The following is a 6,560-nucleotide window of genomic DNA, read 5'->3' as shown; positions in this document are numbered from 1 at the left end:
GGAAATGGTGGTGGGGACAGGAAGAGGGGGAGAGAGGGAGCTGTAAGGGCGCCTTCTGAGAAGGGAGAAGTGAGCCTGAGACATATTCCAAGAGGCAAAGGGCGCAGTTCTACCAGATTTAAGAGAAAAGAGCCCCAGACCATCCAGTCCAGAAAGATGAGGCACTGTGTGCCCAGGGCCCACAAATGTATACCCCAACTTGGATATTTTTACCTCTGGCTTATTCCTGCTCCGGCCTCCCTTCCAAGTATTAGTACCATAACATTCTTTCGATCATTTTTCCTTTTAAAGGAGATACTACTCTTACAAAAAGGTCAACTAGCTAAAAATATTTTGCTTGAATTTTCCATGGGCTTTTCTGCATGATTTCTTTGCGTCGAGTCCTGCCTAGGAGAAACTGCGAAAACATTTTCCACACGTAGGGGCTCGTTTTCCAGGCCCCGGTGCCAAGCTTTCTATTTTCCTTCTTCCTTCCCTGCTTCACCCTTTTTGGTCTTCTCAGTCACTTTCAGAAGAACCAAAAGAAAGATCGTGTCCTTAAAGAAAGAGAGAAACGCTTCTTTTTTGACATTTCAAACCAAAGGGCCAAAGTTCCTCTTTAATAAATCCCTTGATAATAAACCAAGGCAGGGCGTTGTAGCATGTGGGTCATTGAAATGAGCATTTTCCTGGGGGCAGGGCTGGGTGCCCCATGGAGTGATTTAAGGGGGACCCCCAGACAGGGTCTGGAATCCCTACCAGTAGATCAGTTGTTTGAGCCAAGACATGGAAGGTCCCCATTCGAAGCTCTCCTCCTGGAGCACTCCTTCTTCTGTTTCTCTACGTGGCAAAGTTGTACCCATTCTTTAGCACACACTTCAGTCTAGATCCTCACAGCAACTGACTCCTAGCCCTGTTACTTTTGCTCTCATCATTTTTCTATTGCATGGCTGTCTCTTCACGCCACCCACGCTCTCTGTGTTGGATCCTAAGCACTTCTACCCCAGCTGGGACCAATCTTAGCATCTCTGGAAACATAAGCCCTGGGGGAGGGACAACAGACTCACCGCTGAACCTGGTAAGAACATCTGAGGGTTTCCACCCAAGGAGTAAGGGGTCGGAGGGGAGGTGTGGTTGGATATTACTCAGAGGTCATGTCCAAAATAGGGGACTCTTGCTAGATGACCTAGCAGGATTCTTTGCTAAGTCTAGGCTGGGGTAGGCCAAGTACAGGAAGGGGGTCAATTTTAAGACCTAGTATAAAAGAAGGCTCAGATGACCCTGACCAGTGTTTGATCAAGGGCAGTCTTAGTAGCAAAGGGCATGTAGAATGAAAGGATCTAATTGCCGGTAGTAACTCATTCTGACTATTTAACTCAATTCACATTATTCTCTCTATAAACCACCACTGGCTATTTGATACACCTTCTCTTTGACCAAACTCAAATCCAGCCTCTTCCAAACTCTTCCAGACTAGCCTTTGACCTGTGGGCTTCTGTGTTTGTCTCTGCATTGTCCAAGTTCGGCAAGAATCCTGCTAAGTCCACGTAGCCAGACTCACCCTCCCCATATTTTTTCCCCTAATCTTTTTGAGAGATGTTCCCTTCCCCAGGGTAGAGCAGTGTTTGCCCGAGAACAGAGGTTCTCCTCTGTAACCACAGTGCAGTTATCAAATTCAAGAAACTGAACACTGATAAGATATATTTCATCTCCAGTCCATAAAATACGACTCTAATGTATCCCAAAAGTCTTAGCGCAGTTTTAGGCAGTTTATTATTTGTCATGAAACAAAAGGAAAACATGTGGTGCACTGCAGAGACCATTCCTGAGAAACTTCCCACTAATTTCTACTAAAAACAAATGATTTGCACCATAAATTATTTTTTTATCTAACTACGTTTACGTTGGTTACTGCCTCATAGAAGACCTCTAAATACCTATTTATAAATCTGGGAAGATATTCTGACCATCCTGCTGACATCAGCTTGATTTGTAAGATCTGATATTTCATTCTAAATGCAATTAATCTGTAAGGAAGTCGAAGAGGCAAAATACAGTCTTCAACATTTTAGCAGGATTTGGGCTTCTGGGGTATACAAGAATGGAAATGTAGACTTGCAATGTTCTTTATGAAAATGACCCCAGGACCCCAGGAGACCAGAAAATGCACAACCAACAGCCACAGCAGGAGCCAAGAGCTAGAAGTGCTGAACTCAACACATGACCTACCTTGGCTCCGGCGCTCTTCCTTCTTACCGAGAGAGAGAGAGAGAGAGAGCAAGCCCTCACCGTTATCCACCGGGAGGATATGTGCTGATTTCATGATCATGTGATATCGATACTGTAGCAATGGCATGTACGTTCCCACAGCCACACACAGTCTTCTATCCCTTTCTTCCGGGTCATTGCAAGAGAAGCCTTAGGAGGTCAAGGTTTTCGTCCTCTCCCACCCTGTGGGAACTTCTGGAGGCTATGTGCTCTCTCTCTCCTCCAACAATCTCTCTACTCCTCCCTCTCTCTGTTCCTTCCCTTCCCTCTGTCTCTCTTCAGCTCTCCTATTCCCTAGTTCTCTCTCCTCCCTCCCTGCCTCCTCCTCTTTTTCCCTCCATCTCCCTTCTCTCTCCTTCCCTCTCCTCTCTCTCTGTCCCTAGCTCTCCCTCTCTCTGTCTCTCCCTCCTCCCTTCCCTCTCTCTGTCTTCCTCTCTGTTTCTCGGTCACCTTTCCTCCTTCTCCATTGGCATTTTTATCCCCATAACTCAGAGTCTACCCAAGTTCTTCCCCAGAAGATGAGTCCAGGCACAGCGGCCCCTGGAGTAGGGCCAGGGTGGGTGTCTAGCCTAGAGGAGGTGGAAAACACAAAGACAGGGACAAGGAACCAAATGGACACATTATTTAAAAAGCTGCCACGTGAGGGGAGAATGAGATAAGGCCTTTAGTCCAGAAAGAGAGTCTGGGTTGAGGGGTTAAAATCAATTTTTTAAAATGATCTATCTATTTATTTTAGATAGAGAGAGGGTGTGTGAGTGGGCAGGGGGAGGGGCAGAGGGAGAGGGAGCATCTCAAGCAGACGCCCCACTCAGCAGGAGCCTGACGTGGGGCTCGATCTCACGACCCTGAGATCATGATCTGAGCCAAAACCAAGACCTGGATGCTCCACCGACGGAGCCCCCCAGGTGCCTGGGGTGTTCAAATCAATTTTGTAAAATCCCGACATATAGAGACAAGATAAGGACAGAAGGGACATAAATGAAATGTTAGCTAATAATAGCAATGTACTAAGTGTCTTACAGTGTAAATAAAATCCCATAGATGACAATGTACTTTTGCTTATTTTCAACACCTTGGGCCCCGGCTAGCATCCAGGTAAGAGCTCTTCGAGACAATTCCCATCTGGCCTTCCCTCCCCCAATTAAGGAACTTCAGAAAGAAGAAAGGGGAAAGCCACGAGGGAACTGGGATTTTCCAGCTTTCTGTGAAAAGAGCCAGGCTGAGGTCAATGGGTTTCACCTTCCTCTGACAGTCTCCTTTGCACGGGAGCTATCTGAGCAGATAGGGTTTCAGCCCTCCTGCTCCCAGAGCCAGGCCAGGTGGCTGCTTTTCTCCAGATGACAGCTAAGGCTAGGGCTAATGCTGCTGAAGAAAGCAGTGGTAGGGGGTTCCTGGCAAACAGACGAACCCAGCGGCTCAAGAAGGGGAAGCATGGAGGTGGCAGGATCCTATCTGTCCTGGGCACTTTGGGCCATGCTGGCTCAGGGATGCCGCCGGGGTGCACAGCACGGCACGCTGATCAACGTCTCTGTATCCAGAAGAGTAGAGTGATGGCCAAGGGCATGGCTTTTGCAGCTGTCTGCAGCCGTGTCTTTTATTATTATTATTATTTAAGTTCAATTAGCCAACCTATAGTAAGTATGTCATTAGTTTCAGATGCAGCATTCAGTAATTCATCAGTTGCGTTTAACACCCGGGGCTCATCACATCACGTGCCTTCCTTCATGCCCAACCACCAGTGGCCCCATTCCCCCACCCGCGTCCCCTCCATCAACCCCCAGTTTGTTTCCCAGAGTCCAGAGTCTCTCATGGTTTGTCTCCCGCTCTGATTTCTCCCCATTCAGCTTTCTCTCCCTTCCCCTGGGATCCTCTGTGCTATTTCCTACACTCCACATCTGAGCAGAAAACTAGGATGGCCTTGGCCTTTCTCTGACTGATTCGCACAACAGAATCCCCTCCGGTTCCATCCGCATGGATGCAAACGGTGGGCGGCCGCGTCTTCTTCCAACAGCACAGCCTCTTGACAAGGGTGGAACTCGGACGCTCACCAGAACTGGGTCCCCACCGAGGTAGTTTTGCAACCATTTCATACATGGGGAAACTGAAATTTTTGTGAGGCCAATTACGTTTCTCAGAATCATAAGTGAGATCAGGAGGAGGATTCTGGATGGAAGCCCTTGCTCTTTCCTCTAACAGCGAGAAGGGGACACTGGAATGACCAGGGAACTCCCGGGCCCCAGCGCTCTCCTTCCCTCTCATGTCAGATGGAGGTGTGCCTTTCTTTCTCCAGAAGTTCCAATGGCTCCTTCTTCCTCTAGGATCAAAGTCAAGTTCATGAGCCCAGGTGAGGGCTCTTCCATGTGGTGTCTATGCACCATCCTGGCCCCCTTCTGCCATCTCCCACTTCCCCCTCTCCTGTCTGTCGCTCTCCTGGCACATCCCACCCCACTGCCTGGGTTTCTGTTATCCTTCCCTCTGCACTGTCCAGCTCTATCCTTTTCCTCCTCAACAGAGGCTGGAGAAACACCCTTCAGAGTCCTGCCTTGACGCCATGTCACTTGGGAAGCTGTCCCTGACCTTCTCACGCCTGGAAATGCCGTGACATCCAGCCTGTACCTCTCACTTGACACGTGTCAGGTGCAACCTTTGAGTCTACATGAAAATCCCAGTGAACATGACTAACTTGAGCCTGGGTCATGGATGGCAAATGCCAGTCTGGGACCAAGAAGCCCCAGAAGGGTATGCTAGTTACAGCAATGCTGACATACCTCTGCCAAGCATGACCTCGCAGGGCCAAATGGGAAGGCACCTGCATCCAGAGGTCTGGGTCAAGCCAAGGGTGAGAAGCCTGAAGGTCAGCATATACTGGAAGCCAGAGAGGAGCAGCCCCGGGCCGCTGGGATTAAAAATGTGGGTTAAAACTTAGATATTAAAACCCTACTTCATGTTTAGCATGATTGATCCAGGGATCTTTGAGATGGGCTCACCAGGTGGAAATTTAAAAATACGTTTGGAGGGTTCCCCTTTCTCCACATCCCCTCCAACACATGTTGCTTCCTGTCTTGCTAATTTTGGCCATTCTAAGTGGTGTAAGGTGGTATCTCAATGTGGTTTTAATTTGAATCTCCCTGATGGCTAGTGATGATGAACATTTTTTCATGTGTCTGATAGCCATTTGTATGTCTTCATTGGAGAAGTGTCTGTTCATATCTTCTGCCCATTTTTTTATATGATTGTCTGTTTTGTGTGTGCGGAAGAGGGGAACCTTCTTACACTGTTGGTGGGAATGTAAGTTGGTGCAGCCACTTTGGAGAACAGTGTGAAGATTCCTCAAGAAATTAAAAATAGAGCTTCCCTATGACCCTGCAATTGCACTACTGGGTATTTACCCCAAAGATACAGATGTAGTGAAAAGAAGGGCCATCTCTACCCCAATGTTTATAGCAACAATGGCCATGGTCGCCAAACTGTGGAAAGAACCAAGATGCCCTTCAACGGATGAATGGATAAGGAAGATGTGGTCCATATACACTATGGAGTATTATGCCTCCATCAGAAAGGATGAATACCCAACTTTTGTAGCAACATGGACGGGACTGGAATAGATTATGCTGAGTGAAATAAGTCAAGCAGAGAGAGTCAATTATCATATGGTTTCACTTATTTGTGGAGCATAACAAATAGCATGGAGGACATGGGGAGATGGAGAGGAGAAGGGCGTTGAGGGAAATTGGAAGGGGAGGTGAACCATGAGAGACTATGGACTCTGAAAAACAACCTGAGGGTTTTGAAGGGGCGGGAGATGGGAGGTTGGGGAAGCCAGGTGGTGGGTATTATAGAGGGCATGGATTGCATGGAGCACTGGGTGTGGTGCAAAAAACAATGAATACTGTTATGCTGAAAATAAATTTTAAAAATTAAATAAAAAAATAAAACACACACACAAAAAAATAAAATAAAATATATTAAAAATAAAAATGTGTTTGGAAATGATTTCCAAAAGACCCCCAGATCAGCCATGAGATCCGTCTTACTGCCATGGACAACTTTTCAGAGGGCTCATGGCAATGAAGCAAAGCCAAACAGGGCTCTTAACTCAAAGTTTTTCAAAATCCTAAGGAGGCTTGGGTGAACTGTGACAGTCTAAGTTAGGAAGATGCGAGGCAAGTTTTATCACTTAATTGTCCCTGGAATTCTTTTTCTCAAGAGTGAACTTTGGAATATCCTTAATAAACCCTATTTACATTTATGTGAAACCTGTGTTTCTTCATGGCTCAGAGAGCAGTGGGACTGGGAAATTTCAGAGAGATTGG

Source organism: Mustela nivalis (assembly GCF_964662115.1).
Source record: "Mustela nivalis genome assembly, chromosome: 5".
Lineage (NCBI taxonomy): Eukaryota > Metazoa > Chordata > Mammalia > Carnivora > Mustelidae > Mustela > Mustela nivalis.
The sequence above is the reverse complement of the archived record's forward strand: the minus strand, read 5'-3'. Positions refer to the sequence as shown.